Genomic DNA, 16,973 nt, shown 5'->3' on the forward strand with positions numbered 1-16,973 from the left:
TTGAAAATACACTTTGAGCCATTTTTATATTTTCTTCTCCCACCCCACCCCACATTTAGCACCACGGCATGACTCCAAACAGGCAAACATCCTAACAGCCAGCACTACAGCCAACGAGATCAACTACTGATTTGAAGCTTTAAAAACAGACAGAACTAAAAATCTGTGGTTTGTGGGTGGTGGTGCTTGTTTTACAACTCTGTGCATTTACAAACTGGAGAAAGAGAGGTACCAATAAATAGTAGCTCCTTCACCCTGGCTAAGCCTGATGAAACGCTTGGTTCCAACTACAGGGCAAAAAGTTGCACATCAGCGTGCTGCTACCACAGAAATCCATAGCACAACACACGTCCCCTCCCCAAAACCCTAAAAAAGATTGAGAAAAGAATAGCAAAGAACAACACTGAGACAGAAAAGCATCTGTTCATGGTCAGGCTCAACAGACTACACGCTTTAGTTTAGACAGGCAGATGTGGGAATAAAAATCAGTGGTGCAAATGAAGGTGAAAAGGAATGTTTTCCATATTTCTTGTAATACTAAACCTACAGAACAATTAAATCATCATTAGCAGGCTTAAAACAAGCAGAAGGGCACACTTCTCTCGACCTAGTGCAGCTCCAGAAGTGACTGCCACAGGATGCTGCAGAGGATGGGGGTGCACAGAGACACCCACGTAAGGTGAAGGCGGCAGCAACCAGCCAGCCACGCAGTCCTTCCTTGCTGCAGCATTATCAGCCCTGATACGTGCTGCCCCTTCTGGAAGGCAGTGCTCCACATGGCTCAGAAGTTAGCTGGATAATTCAGGCCACGCTGGCCAGCATCGCCAAAGCGCTGACCTGCAACACCTGCCTGGCTGCCTTAGCTGCTTTTATTCGCTGGTGTTTCAGCAGCTGTGTGAGTGGGAGCACTCATTCACAGAGAGGCCGTGTACACATTAAAGAACAAGGAAGGCCCACATGACTGATCTACATTAAAAAAAGAAAACAAACTTTACTTGTTCTGATGACGTGAAGCAACATCTTTCTTCTGCACTGAAAATTTATCTAACACAGAAGCTGAATTTAAGAATAAATTTCTGTTTTTCTTCAAATTACACAGCATCTCCAGTGAGCAGCAGCAGTCACAACTTCCTCCCACACACGCTTGCACACAAAATTAAAACTAAAAAACAAGAACACAGCGAAATGAGGAACCAACTGCACTATGATAAGGGGACATTCCATCAAACTGCTAAGCAAAATGCTGAAATCTCATTTCAGATGTGGCAAGAAACATTTTTTCAACAGAAAGTTACAACCCCAACACACAAAACACCTACTTCAGAACCATTCCACACAGATGATTTGGTTGACCTACTTTGTCCCCTTCGTCTATGTGCTGTTCTTTATGGTCTTGTTTTCACGTATACTTAGGGATAAAATTACTTAAATTGTTATTCGTTCCTGATCTGTTGAGCATATAATCAAATTAATTTATAAACAATTATACACGTATCATGCTAGAAACACCACACGCACTGTTATGTGTAGTTTATTGTCTTGTATCTAAAATCCTTCTTAACAATGACAGATATGCAAAGTACTACCTACCATCTTTTGGGGCCTCTTTAATCATTTTGATCTCTGTTAGTCAGTTACAGCCTCTTAAGCTGCTTCTAAAAACGGGAGTTAGAACTCTAAATATACAGCGGGGTAATTTTTTAAGCCACGGTACAATGCATGAGTCACTCCAAGCGCTGCAAAACCCTGTAGCTAAATTTAAAGAGAAAAAGGTTACTGAATACAATTCTCCAGTAATACCTGAAAACCCCTTAAGAAGCTTTTGACTACAAACAGTTCAGTTTTTCCCAAAAAAGGTTCTAACGAAGGGTGAGTACATCACTTCATTGTTTTGCTTTTGGTGTGGAAGTCTACAGGCATTTGGAAGAACCTGCACTGTAGCGTTCCTTATTTCATCGCTAAGTAGTCAGGAGGAAGGCTTTGATAATGAAGAGCAGAAATCTGATAAACACCCATCTTTACAGTTCTTTAAAATATTGGTCTACTTTAAAATGGCATATTTTACAAAAAAAAAGTAACACTGATCTGGTACGAAGCAATTATCAGATGGTCTGAAATACTATGAACACGTTACTAACACAACAGAAGTTTCCGTCTGAACTAAGAGGGCCTCATGATCTACCTCACAACCCCCAGCACATTAATCAAGCCTCCACTTAAAAAGAGACAGAAATCAAATAAACTCTGTTAACTGAAGTTTTTAATACATCTGTGTGGTATGTCAAACTCTCAAAGAACCTAGGTTTGGCCATATTGTCCCCTCCGAGAACAAGGAAATGAAGATGAATGCCAGGCACCAGGGTGCTCGCTCGCCCTCTCACATCGTTGATTACTCTCTGGATTTCCATCACCAAAACCTGTCCCCGGCTGGCTTCCTTAGTCAGGAGAGGCTTAGAGGTGCACAGCAAGTAAGTGACCGCAGGAGAGGTGGCAGGAGTTCCTCAGCTTACCCTACCACAGCGAGGGCCCAGAGGCAGAAGTGCCACGTCGTGGAGCTTCCCACACAATGCGCCCTTGCCGTGTGGGCAGAAAGCAGAGCATCTTCCCTTCTCCCTGCTGCTGCTCCTTGGAGGACAGCAGGGCAGTAAGCACCTAAGGGCGCATTGGATTGAGCTACGGGCAAACTCCACGTGCTGTTTAGCTGTGAATTTTCTGATTTTTTATTATTATGAATAGCTTGAAATCTTGTAAACATGCCGATGCACAGGGCAACATTAACCATGTTTTAATGGTAAGTTTCACAGCTCAACAACGCCTTGAACACCTTTTTTCACATTACAGGTCAGCAGGAAATTATAACTTTCACAGAGACTTGCAGCCGAAGCGCTGCTGTGGTGCTAAAGCAGTGATAGCACATAGTCTGCCTTCACCCTTTCAACAGTAAATATTTAAGCACTTCACGGAGGACACAATTGTGGTTCCCTCTCTGAATGAAACAACAGCGTATGAAGCAGCAATTTATTTTTGAAAAGGCTGTTTACTGCCTAAATATGTTTATATATTTACAAGTTCATACAGCAAAAGCTCCCCGCTGCCTTTCCCAGCAGACAGCCCACGTGAGGCAAGGCGGCCGCTTGACCACAGGCATCACCTGCCTGGGCTCCTGCCTGAAGGGGAGTCCTGAAAGGCTCTTCAGCTACAGCCAAAGATGTTGCTCGTTAAGGTTATACTGCTAATTAGGAGCTAGTCAACAAAATAAACAGTCTCAGATCATTTTCGGATATTCTAAAAATTGTAATTCCCAAATATTTACTCCAGGGATAAAGGAAAGCTAACAGGAAAATGATATTTTCGTTCCATTTGAGAAACTGAGGTGTTTCTTCCACAACTGAAGCAGAAAGCACAGATATCCCCATAACGCATCTGCATCCTCACTTCCAGCACCGAGTACCTGCCCGTTCTGTAGGGCCAGCTTCGGGAGCTCTCATCCCCTCAGCACGACCTCACCTGCGCCAGCACAAGGCCTGGGCAGCCAGGCAGTAGCGGAGCTAACGTTTGCTTTCTGTTAGCTCGCCAGGGAAAGGGAGGCTATAGGCCAGAATACAGCAACACTTGCAGCTGGCACAAGAGAATTACCACCGAGAAATGCACTAGTGTCAGTCACTCGATTCAAACTTGAAGCAGCTATTTCCTGGAAAAAGTATTATTCAAAGAAAAGAGGGGAAAAAAAAAAGCTCCATCTTTTCTTCAGAAAACACCTCCTGGATGCGTATTAACAGCAACACTCGGTTTTTTAGCTCAGGCTTCCAGCGATGTGCTGCTGGCTTTCTTGGCTCCCCGTCTGGGGTGGGCGGTGCTCGCATCGCCTGCTAGCACGTAGCACGTATTTTACCTTTCTGCAACCAGTTTTTTTCCCACTTTGGCTGAAGCCCAACATCAGCAAAATTCAACAGAGATCTAGGATTACGTCTGGCCCTTACAATGAGTTTTCTTCATCCTTTTCCCTTAGTGTTGCTAAGCCAAATGAAAACATCCATCGTACACATGCAGAGGGGGAAACAAAAATGAACAATAACAGGACACTCAAAAGGAGGAAAAAAAAAAAAAAAGCACAATCCATCAGAGGTAGCTCTATAAACATGTTCCAGAGCTGGAAGGTTTTATATCGTATTAATAACTACCAAGCCATCTAATCCCACAAGTTAGGAAGATATTTCATTTATTGTTTATAAAACCCTCTTCTTTGTTTACTTCCTACCACCCAAACCCAGACGTGGCTAATACCACACATTATACGACCTGGCGTACCACCACATCTCTGGCACGTATGGCCAGCTCTCAGCGCACAGCAATTACTTGTTATTTCCCACAGCACGGGACCAGAGTTTATGATACATAAAGCAGATTTCATCCATTCCCCTCTGCATTATATCAATGTCCAGAACTTCTAACGTGGCTATTTATGCAAAAGCATTATTGTTTCACTGCCCACATAATTTATGCATATAATTATTCTATCATATGATGTCTGAGAATTTCAGATTCAAAGATTCAATTGGTGGATCCCAACCAACTGCTGCTTTCCATCGCTGCTATACAGTAAACATTCCCTTTAGAAGAGGCTAATGAAGTTGAAAATAATGACTTCCAATTCATCTCTCAGTTACTGGTGTTCAAAGCAGATCTGAGACTAAAATCTGGCTTTCTGCCTAACCAAGCATATTTGCAACACGTACATTATTCCGGTACGTCTAGCTGATACACTGCAGAGTTAAACAAAAAACTCCAGAAATCTTGTTGAATAAAGCATGAATATTATGGGGTAATTAAACCTTAGACCTATCGATTTATAATTCAAACGTGGTTCCTTTGGTTTCCAAGATGTATTATGTTATTGTAATGGATCACTATTGTTCTGTCACAGGATTATTAATTTAGGATAACACACAGTATACGCTATCATTTCTTTTTGTTTTTGATGTATGACATGACTTCTAATATTCCCATCAAATAGATTAATCAAATATATACTGCTGGGACTTCAAAAAAAAAAAAAGGGGGGGGGGGGAGAGGAGTCTGGAACATCAATCAGCAAAAGGCACTTTTACTCACTTCCCATAACACTTAACTGTTTCAGCCTTTATCTCAGATTAGACTATCTGGAGCTGTTTCACAGCGTTCGCTGCCTTCTGACCCACAGGCACAGAGATCCTACAGTATCTGCTATGATAAATAATAGACACTCTTTTACATTTCCCAAGCAACATTAACTAAACACAGGTCAAACAAGTATTACAAATTAAATAATGAATTAAAACATCCAGAAGGTTTTGGTCTCGTTGCGTACAAAGCACTTCAAAATATCTCTTTGCTTGCAACTTGTTGGTGCTGCCCTGGCACGCTCTGTCCTGGCCAGGCCTCCTGTCCTGCCTGCAGACGTGCTGACAGTCCAAGCACACTGCTGATGCTCAGCTGAGGAACTCCCAGGCCTGATGCACACAGAAGCAGCAGCACCCCAGCAGCATGCCTCAGTATCACGTTTCCCTGTTTATGTTAAGATATAACAAGGACTGCAGGAGATGCAGTCTTGCTGGCTTACAAAAATCTCACTGTGATTTGAGGACACATGAGCAGCCCCGACTGGGCCTGTGCGCCCAGCAAGAAACCAGAACAACTGCATGTACCAAGGCTACACGCTCGCCTCACGTGGTTACAGCACTACCAAAACGACCCCAGGCCACACTTCACTGAAATGACGGCAGACAGAGGCAAGCTTTTACCATGAACACGTCTGTCTGCCTGCAAATGGACTGCAGAGAAGCTTAAAGCTTGGATGGCACGTGAAGCACATCCACTGTTACATCAGAAAGCCAAAGCCTCTGCTGGGTGTTCCTGGGGAAGAGCGCACCTCAAAACGAGAGGCCCCCATCTTTACACAGATGACCACACAGCATCTTTCTACAGCCCCGAAGCACGCTGCAGACTCAGACCTTTCTCACCTATTTAAAATACACGCAGCGGATCACGTACAAGGAGACCACCTTCACGCCCCCCACGGTCAGCACCAGCTCGCCCCCTACTACCTCTCCTTCAGCCTCCTCCACTGGTAGCTGGGTTTATTTTTATTATTATTTTCTCTTTTTTAGCCATTCCTCCATCACTACCCCCAATAATGGGAGCTGAAAGGATTTCTGTTTTGTTCACTGTTGAATAAATAATGCAAATTTCCCCCAAGGACCGCAAGGTCTGACAAGTATCGTAAAAGACAAAGAAGTCTGCTGGGTCTGCCAGCATCTAGCAGTGCCACACAACCCTCTGTATTTCAGAGGAAGAGAGCCACCATCGCTGGCTGCCAGAGAATTTAGGGCATGTTTTAAATTAATTTATTTATTTTTAATTGACAATGGAAAGTGTTTTCAGCCAGGCATTTAGAGGCAGTTCAGCATTTGTTTTTTTTTGTTTTGTCTCAAGCATCCACAGCACTGATTTCTAACATGATCACCAGAATGCGAGTGAGTACCTTCCAAATTATTCCGTGTAAAACACAGCATATTATATCAAGACTGAGAAGGATAATTCTCATTTTCAGCTGCTTCCTTATTAGGCACACACACCAGTCTGAGCTGACTTTCTCCCCAGCTGAGGCTTGTATCAGTTTCTTAGAGCAAACCTTGCAAGATGCTCCGGGGCTCTGACCACACACCAAAGCAGATGTAAGCATGTGCTCACACTGCGTGGGACAGGCCCATTCCCAGACTAAAATGGGCTCACTCAGATGCGCCAACTCAAAGTGCCTGACTGAATGCTCACAACCTTCCCAAATGAAGTTTCCAGCATCAGAAAGCTTTACCTGTGCTGGCACACCACCACTTTTTCATCACAGCTACCTGTGACATGATGAAAAGCTCATTAATTTCAGCTGTAGTAGCAAGCAATTCATCTGCTTTACGGAACTGAAGTCATTTTTCATCTGACAATGTTCTTAGCAGGAAGAAGATACCTAGAATATGAATACCAGCAAAACTCTTTCCTGCACAAAGTTTTTCAAAATTTCCCATGTTGTGTCACAATACCATTAACTATTTTCAGTTCTATAAATTACTGCCTGACACCAATCTAGCATAACCGTGCTTGTTAGACAGGGCTTTGTTTACACAAAATGAAAATTTAATCTACATCCAAACGTGCGATGCCTTAAAGTCACTGTGAATGACAGGGATATAACCTTGAGTATTTGTTTGTTCCTTAAGAGCTAAGCTTCACTGCATGAACAGAAATTTGGAAAGCTCGAGCTAAGCTGTTGAAGCCGTATTGTCAAGTAACAGACAGGAGTTTAACATAACCTGGATTCAACAGCAGCACTCTGAAAGCAGCCAAGAAGTCCAAAAGCCATCACTGCAACGTGCCACAGGAAGATGGCAGGAGAGAGGAAGAGCATCTCTAGCTTTTTTTTTTTCTCTTCACATTCTGGATCTGGCAACGTATTTATTTAAAAACACACCACATTCAACAACTTCATATTAATGCTGGGAAGTGAAACAATAGTTTATGCTACACTGAAAGGCATAAAAATCCCACCGGTTCCTGCTTATCTGACTCATGTGAGAAATATTTCCTGGCAGCCCAACGGTGAGCACCGTGCAGCGCGAGGCTACCAGGAGGCACCCGAGGCAGGAAGGATGCTCACCCCACGCAGCACCCTCCAGTAGCACTTCTCTGCTCCTGGAAGTAGCTGCCTGAAAAAAGTTAAGCCTTCCTTTTGCAACTCGTGGGGGTAGCAGTGCTGTGCTTGTAACAGTTATCATCACAGCCTCTCTGTGTCAAGCACAACCCTGCTCTTGTAACGCAGCTGAGTTAAATACCGGATGATAAATGCTGAGGTTAATTGCAAAGACAGCAGACTTCTGCATTTAGCATGTCACATCACAGAGCAAAAGGTCTGCCTCCTCTCAACAGCAAAAGTTTGGCACCGTAATCTTACAATATTCAGAAGTGTTCTAACACAGGTTCAACCAATACAAGAAATAAAACCCTCGATGTGAACAGCATCTGAAGTCAGATGAATAGGAATTTCTTGCTCTCTGAACGCAAGCAGAAGCATTAATCACTCCGTGTCACTCCTTCCCATTCTGAGCTTCAGGAAAAATGCAACAGTAAATGGTTACATCTATGGCAAAATACCTTGGTTATGATAATTATACCTCTATGATGATTAAAACCTGACATTAGCTAAGAAGATTTGTTAAATATACCCTAAATAAACACAAAAACCCTAAGCTATATTCTGTTCTCAGACACAAGCTTGTACTGTTAGCTAGACAAAAATCTACCCGCCCAAATTTGAAAAAAAAATCAGACCCATGTTCAAGCTCCAACAAACATAATGTAATGGTGTTCTTCAAGCCTGATTTCTAGTTAAGGATTTAATTCTTGGACAGTATCTTTCAAATGACGACTCAGAACTTTGCAATGGACAACTGCCTGACTCTGAACTGCTGCCTTGGCTTTCCCAGTTCAGGAAGCACAGGCACCACACCCAAAATCTTGTTCAGACCTTTTTTCCCCTCACCACTTCTGCTTTTTCTCTTCTTCTTTCCAGATGAAGTTCAGTATTTTTAATCTTTTCTCCTAAACCAGATTCATAAAATATAAGAAGCCTTCATCCACCCAAGTTACTTGGTTCCAAACACAGAGCTACAGTTCCAAAACACACGGAAAACGTCAAAGGCAAATACAAGAAGTTGTCTCTTACAGCATTTCACTGTTTCCTCTGTCACTTCGGATCTTCCACTTCAAGTACGTGTCTGTAAATACCATGCTTTTACCCAGATCCTGGAGTTATCACAAGCCACCCTACTATAAAAACAGAGTTCCTGAACACGCTGATTGCAAAGTGGTGCTGCATGCAAATTGCTCTTACTACACAAAGTTATTTTAAGGAATAAAACCAGCACCTTACTGTGAAAACTTACTTTGGCTTTAGTGTTTCTGTTAGTCTGCAGCTGGGTTTTTTGTTTTGTTGTAAAGGCTTCCATTAACAGCCTAGGTTAACAGTTGTCTTTGTAGCCCTGATCATGCTTCACTTTATTTACAAACAGAAGGATCGATTCCAAGCTACACGAGGAGCATGTCTCCTGCATCCCCCACTAGTAGCACAAGTGGGGAAGGAAGAAAACCTACACAGCCCATTGCTGTGAATCAGAACAGAAACCCCACGCTTCAGCTTTTTCAAGTCGGTGCTAGAGAGACAGTGCCTTACAGCTTCAAAAAAAAAAAACATTACAAACCTTGCAAACCTTTTTAAAGCTTTTTAAGCAGATTTTAAGTCCTCCACACAGAGAGGACAGGCCAGTTAGCTATATATGGAGAGCTATCAGCATAGCCTATCTCCTGAAAGAATGATAAACTTTTGTGTGAGATGGACTGCTCAGTGTGTGGGAGGGCAGAAGCATGCTGACATTAGCTCAGAAAAATTTGTGAACTCTTAACACTTCTGAATGCAAGCAATTTAAAAGCCCGCAAACTATCCCCCAGGCAGCCATCTCAAATAGTTAAGCACTAAAACGAAACTAAAATTAAATGAGAAACAAGCACAGGAGCTTCACCTTTTATATTGATGGACTACACTGCATAATGCAGTTTGTCATTTGGGGCTTCTGTTTGCTTATTTTAATACCAGTATGTCAGTTGTACTGAATTTTATACGAAGTACTTTTTACAAAAAAAATTATATTCGTATTAGTTAAGTCACTGGATTTTTTCCCTTTTCAATCTACTGTCCCCCAGCTGACCACACTGCTGAGCGTGGCCTGTGGCACGAGGCAATAAAATGACGTGGCCAGGAGGAGGAATAACTCGCCCCAGGCACCCAGGGAGCTCACAGCCTGCTCCTGTGCCCACAACTGCTGGAACCTCTGGAGCCGAGCAGGGCCGGCCGCCCTCCCTGCCCTGTCCTCTGAGCACCGGGCCCACTGAGGTCTCCTCTCCTCTCCTGGGCCCAGAACGCAGGGGAGACAGGAGGGACACGGTCTCCTTGACCTGTTTCTCCAGCAGCTCTCACCATTCCCCCTCCTACACACGCATATCTGCACCCGCCTCTGAATTACACATACATCCAAGAATCTCTGTAGGTTGACAAAAAAATCTATAGGACATACAGCACTGAAAAGCACCGACGTTTTCCTCCACGTTTTTGCATCTGTGGAGAGAAGCTGGAAGCTGGAATAACTAACCCTCCATTTCTGTAAGGCATACAAATCAAAACAAACAAACAAAAAACACTTCAAATCTTAAACACAGATGCAAAACCATAGTCCCTTTAATTGTTTTTGTTCCTCATTCTACAACACCCACTCTTCGCTACTGACAGTCCGAGCATACAGGAAAACGTTGTTCATACCCTGAAGAGCTTTCCAATTAAACGAAAATTTTCAATATAATGAATACATTCATTTAGATATGACTGGAGGGCTTTACGTTATACAAGAGATTATAAATTATGAAGGCCTTACAGCACATTTGGTGTTCATACATGAGACAGCTTCAGCCAAATTCTGCCTTACACTCCTCGGTTTGTCCAACTAGATGACAAAGATGCACAACCTCATGCACTGTCTGCATTTGCCCTCAAAACATTTTTGTAATCCTACACAAATGACTGTGAAACATTCTGCTCCTAATCAATCAATAATCCTGTGCAGAAAACAGGCTGGGGCAAATATCCTCTTCCAAGCCTTTTAGGTACCAGACCACCATTTGAAAACATTATATGGAAGTAGCATTAACCTAAAATCCAACACATGAGGCTAATGAGTTGGGGGGATTATTGGGGGTGGGGGGCTAAATTTAATGAAATGTCGGAGCGGTCCAGAAAGAAGGCCTTTTACAAAAACTGTATTGAAGACTATATTCAGATAGCCCAGGTTCAGAATGGCACTGCACAGATGTTATTCTAGACCAATAAAAAGTAAAAGATGTTTTCTCATTCTCACATTGCAATGCAATATTTGAGACTGAAAATCTACAAATAAATACACGACCCATAAGAACGTTTAGCCAGTTCATAGCAATGTAGAAATACTCTTCAGAGTCATCTGACAAACATAACAGCTTTAAAATATTGGACAAAGCTAACTTTCTGCAGGCCCTTCCAATTAAAACCAACAGTGAAATAAGGTTGGCAATTTAAAAAGATTATATCAAAAATTTTAATTGCTCTTCAAAAAGATAATTCTATCAGCATAATGCATGACGAAGTCTGCAGTATTTTATTTTTTCAAATCAGGTTTGAGTGATGCTCTGCAAAAAAAAAAAAAAAAAAGCAGCAGAGGAAAAGAGTTATCTGATCAGCATGTTACACCCACAGGCTCAGAGTGTTTGTGGTTCATGATCATCTCTCTACTGTGAAGAAAATAAATTCTAAAAAAAAAAAAAAAAAAAAAAAAAAAAAACTACACGCTTGCTCTGGCCACAATCCTGAAATCAGCTTTGGAAGATTCTTAATTGAAATCCCACCAAAGCAAGCGAGGTAGTTCCTGGAAGATCCCAGCTCCGGAAAAAAAGTTGAATGCAGTTGATAATTCCTGTTCATGGGTAACCTATCTCATTAGTACCTTATAGATTATAATCAAAGCCCATACAAAGACTTTTAAACTTCTGGACTAATTTCTGGACTTAATTCATATAGTTCTTAACTCTATCAATACAGCATTGAGCCAATTTTCATACCTGTTCCTTGAAAAGTTAATGGTAGCAAGAACTTTTACTGAAGAACAATGTTATTGTCATTCTGGCATAGGCAAGAAAAGCTACAGGAGCTATTTATGCAACTCACCACAACCTAAAAACACCGTCTCTCTCTTCTTTCACCACAAACTTTAAAAATCTTCTCCAAAAATGGTGCATCTAGCCCTACAGCTGTAGCAGCAAAGCAGACAAATCTCAAACTTTGTTCAATCATTCTTTACCTGAAGACAAAGCAAACTGCTATTTCAAAGGGATTTTAAAGTAAAACTTGAAAAACTTCAGTCGGGACTAAAGCAGTCCTGGATACAAACCAAGACATCCAGTGGTTTAATTCCCTGGACTTAACAGGCACACTCAAAGCGGAGACTTTTCTAGCCTAGAGTTCTTTCTGTTGCTTTTTGTATGTGCTATAATCGAAGAAAATGAAGGTGTAGCAAACTGTACTCTTAACCACACAAACTGAAACCAGCTTGAGTCATCTTCTTGGGAAGCTGTGGAAAAAAAATGCAGAAGACCTCATGTTCACAGAAGTTGTTGCACGCAGCCACTTCTTGCTACTACACTTGTGTTGCCTTTTGCATCTGGCCTCTGCAACCCAGTTTTAATAAAATCGGTGTGCAGTTTATAGAATGAGCTGAATTATCAACACTTCCTTTGCATATTTAACCAAAATCTGAAGTTCAGATGTATGCATGCATATACATACATTCATGTATTAACAGTGAAAATATACAGTACTGTCCTGGTTTCAGTTAGGACAGAGTTAATTTTCTTCCTAGTAGCTGGTAGAATGCTGTGTTTTGGCTTAGGATGAGAAGAGTGCTGATAACACCCCGATGTTTTAATTGCTGCAGAGCAGTGCTTATACATGTACTAAGCCAAGGACCTCTCAGCTTCTTGCTCTGTCCTGCCAATGGGCAGGCTGGGGGTGTAGCAAGAGCTGGGAGGGGACAGACCCAGGACAGGTGACCCAAACTAGCCAAAGGGGTATTCCATACCATCTGGGGTCATGCTGAACAATATATAGGGGTGGCTAGCCGGGGGGAGGGGGGCCGGACTGCTCGGGGTTAGGCTGGGCATCGGTCAGCGAGTGGTGAGCAATTGCATTGTGCATCACTTGTTTGTGCACACTATTAGTAGTAGTACTATTATCATCATTGTTATTATTATTATTATTGTTATTATTATTTTGCTGTCTTATTAAACTGTCTTTATCTCAACTCACGGGCTTCACTTTCCGTTTCTCTCCCCCATCCCAGAGAGGGAGGGGGGAGGGTGAGCGAACGGCTGTGTGGTGTTTAGCTGCCAGCCGGGTTAAACCACAAGTATTTGTGAAGATAACACTGGAATCATTACTTTGGGCATGTCCTGTGATCAGAATTCAGAAACATTCAGAAATTCTTACATAATGTTAATTCAGAAAGGTCTTTAAGGTTAATTCAGGAAGTCTTACATAAGGTTACACACTCAGGAAGACCAAGGAGCACATTATTCCTGATATCTAGGAACTACAATTCAGCCCAAAGAGCAAAGAACTTGTATCTTTTTACCCTAAAGAGCAATGCTGGACTTTAAAATAACATGACAGTTTCTATAATACCTGTTTCCAAGTTGTCCTTTGGCTCTGTAAGAGAAAATCTAACGCAGGCCAGCTGCTGATGTAAAAATGGGCAAACATTTTTGCTGTTTCTTTTGTTTGTTGTTCCCGAAGGAGTAGCATAGGGGAGAATTAACGATAACTTGCAAGTGCCTGGGAGGCAACGTCAAACCTTTTGCACAAGATGCTATCGACACTGCAAGCCAAATTTATGACTGCAGCACTGGGCAGTTACAATAGCTCAGCACCATCTCCCAGTTGCTTATCAAACCATGGTGAACAGAAGTTAATTCATTCCAAATCTCTGTGAGAACCATGCTATAAATTTTCCAAAGAAAAACCTGCCACACTAATCAGTCACTCTGTTTCAGCATACAACATTAATCGAGGCTCACAATTTTGATCAGGCTGCAGAGGATTGGAAGTTTTGACATTGGCTACAATACAATGTTCCTGAAGTCTTTTCTCCCCCTCTTTGGAATAAATGCTTCAACTGTCTAATCAGATACAGCTGAAATGCAATTTACAAGGTAAAGCTGAGATGTGGTCTAACATCGGAAGTGTCGTTTACACTAAAATACAGTAGGCAACATTCTCAATCTGTAAGAGAACCATATTCTGGTTTGTGCTAGCAGTAAGCATTAAGCCCTTCTAATAAATAGAAGATTTTTAATCTAACTCAAAGAACAAAGGTTATCAACAACAGCAAAAATGTTAAAATGCATGCTACTAGTTCAATGCAGTTCTCAAATACAAGAATATTTATTTAAGAAGTATCCCCTCTCTCTCTCTCTCCTGCCTCACAAACGAGGAAAGGTTACAAGTACAATATTATCGTGCACTTCTGCAGTTTATAAAAGAAAAGAACAAGAGAGAGCAGCCCAAAAGCATCATCCACTCAATCAACAACACAGTATTAAGAAATTACTTATTCAAGTAAGCAAGCAACCCTTACATGACAGAAAATAGCCACCCAATGGAAAACAAAATTTGGATCCAACTATAACTAGTTCCATGCTAGTCAACTGAGCCTAGAGCTAACTGAGGAGTTACGTGCCACGCACAGAGCGATAAATTTATATTAACCTACATGAAACCTCTCAAGTGCCTACATCAAATAGAAAACAATATTGTAAATCAGTAGTGGAAAGATTTAAGATGAAATTTCAGAAGACAAATAAACCCTGCCACATTTCATGTACATATGATCCTTCATAGCTGGAAGAGCCCTAGGACACCGTGAGGTCTGAAAAAGATAACTTCTTAATTATAGCATAGCTCTTGAGGAATGTTATCTAAAACTTCTTTTCCAAAAAATCAGTAATTTTAACGGAATTTTTTTCATCATGTCACATTGACGCAGGCATATAGTACCCTCATAAAAACCATCACCTGATTAATAGTTATGCATCCAGGAGGACTACCTCAATTTTTATTTGTTACAACAGTTATACACTGGCAAAGGGAAATTAAAATTCAGGAGAATGCATACTACAGCGAAGCCTGAACAGAAAAAGCTTCAAGATACACGGGTCACAGTAAGGTCTTCCTCTCTCCTGACTCGGCCTCTCCTGCTGCTCACTCATGCAGGGAGATCAGAGCGTGGTGGCTGTGATATTTCCACGGCAACACTGATGACAGTGATGTCACAGATTCAACCCTGACATAGCTTCAGGATCAAGTACACGGAGCAGATGGGATGCGAGGGAGAAAGCCCCTATTTAAACACAAATCTCTTTCATAAGAAAGAAAGGCGTGAGCAAAGAAACAGGTGAATGGATCACATTTTCAAGTATGATATATTCAAAAGATTATCCTAGCATGAAAATCTATTTAAAGGCAAGACCTACAATACAGGCTAACTGTCAAATTTGTTAGGCCTTATAATAAACCAACCTTGAAAGCTCCCTGTTTAGCATGACAAGCCTCGTGCTCTGTTTCTAGAGTGGCGGTGAAGACATCACATTTTTATCCCTTGTGAATTTCCCTTAAGTAACTTTAACATCCAGACATATTAATTGGATACATTATTGCAGTCGTAGCACCACATGTAAATATAATGTCAGGCCCTCTCTGGAAAGAGTTTGTTATCTGAATTAGGTATAACATGAAAGAACGTGAGAAGGGGGACAGAAGAGGGTGCCCCCGCAGCACAACCACAGGTGCAGCCTCCACAGTAACTCTGCTCAGGGCTACGCACAGGTCTCCTAAAGGGGCTGCTCTCCACAGAAGGCAATTGGTGAACAGCACGCTGTGCCCACCTAGGCAGGCAGGGAAAGGGACCAAGACCAGAATTCAGGCCTGGGTGGTCAGTCAGGAGCCCCAGGTAACAAATAGCAGTTTCTTACAATGGTCATGATAGAATAAAGCCAAACAAAAGGCACGGGTCAAAAGGGAGATAAAATGAAGTAGAAGGCTACAGATCCACATTCTGATCACGGAAGGAAAAACACATTGTTCCAGATTTCAAGACCAAGACCTGGCAGGATTATCAACAGTCTAGCTCTCAGGAGGGAAAGGATGATAGGAGTTGAACAAGACCTGCTGCCTGATGCTGGGCCTGAGCTGAGATGCGAATGGGTCTCCAAGAAAGGGTGTCAGATGGAGGCAGAGACTGAAGCTGCAATACAAGGAGCAATCTATCAGAAGTAGAGTAGCTAAGCAGGATTCACAGTTGTCATCTACGAAATTAGCAAGGTAAAAACTGCAAGAGTGAGCAAACAGAAGACAAATGTACCATGACACAAAATAAAACAGCAATGACCAAAGTGAGGAAAGCCAGTCTGATTCCTTAAACCACAACTGTACTGACAGCAAATCAAAAAGGCTGACAGTAAGTGGAAGGATGCTTGCTGGTCACAGTATTATATATATATATATATATATATATATATATATATAAACAAGGACTGCAACAGGACCAAGATGTCATTCTACAACTAAATAAGCACAGCATTATAAGGAAGAAAAAAAAATTAAAAAGAGCAGAGGAACCTGAGATATCAATAACAGATAGTACACGGTAGAGTAGGTACAGAAAAGCCTGTTGTGACTGTCAGTCAGTCACTGAAAAGAAAAGGAAGGCCTAAATAGCTACGATTGTTTAGCTTCAACAAAAACTTGCTTTGTAGACACACTAGGCAGGTATGGTTTACACCATGAAGAAACGAAATGAAATAGTCAGGGTTTATATACTTCTATAAGCTCTTCTGTAGGCTTCTAACTTACTAGAATAGTAAGCTCCAGAAACAGCAGCCATTAGCACAGCAGGATAAGAAATATGCTCAATTTTAAAGTGTAATTTATTGTACTTACAGTTGTGATTAAGACACAACTGTCACAGGCTAACATGGCTACATGACCCCAACAAGACTTCTTCTCTCCCGGTGTTTCTAGAAGGCCAGTAACCTTGGAGGATAACATGACCTGAGTTCCCCTAGTGGAAATTATAGAGGTTACTTTAATTTTAGCACTGGAAATCCCATCATCTTTTTACACCCAAGATGAAAAAAGCCTCTCTCAGGTAACTCTTGTAGTACTAGATCTCTTTACCACATGCTTGTAGAGCTGTGAAACCAAGAGCTAACACAAGTGCAAGTCAGAACTCATCACTGTTTGTGTCATGTACCAC

At 41.8% G+C, this 16,973-nt stretch overlaps 1 protein-coding gene across 4 annotated transcripts in view; it reads right to left on the reverse strand.

The window, feature by feature from the left end:
- The window catches only part of DENND1B (DENN domain containing 1B), a 188,316-nt gene that overhangs the window by 138,291 nt on the left and 33,052 nt on the right, over positions 1-16,973 (reverse strand). The window lies entirely within an intron of this gene.

Source organism: Anas acuta, chromosome 8 (genome assembly GCF_963932015.1).
Source record: "Anas acuta chromosome 8, bAnaAcu1.1, whole genome shotgun sequence".
In the NCBI taxonomy this organism is placed as follows: domain Eukaryota; kingdom Metazoa; phylum Chordata; class Aves; order Anseriformes; family Anatidae; genus Anas; species Anas acuta.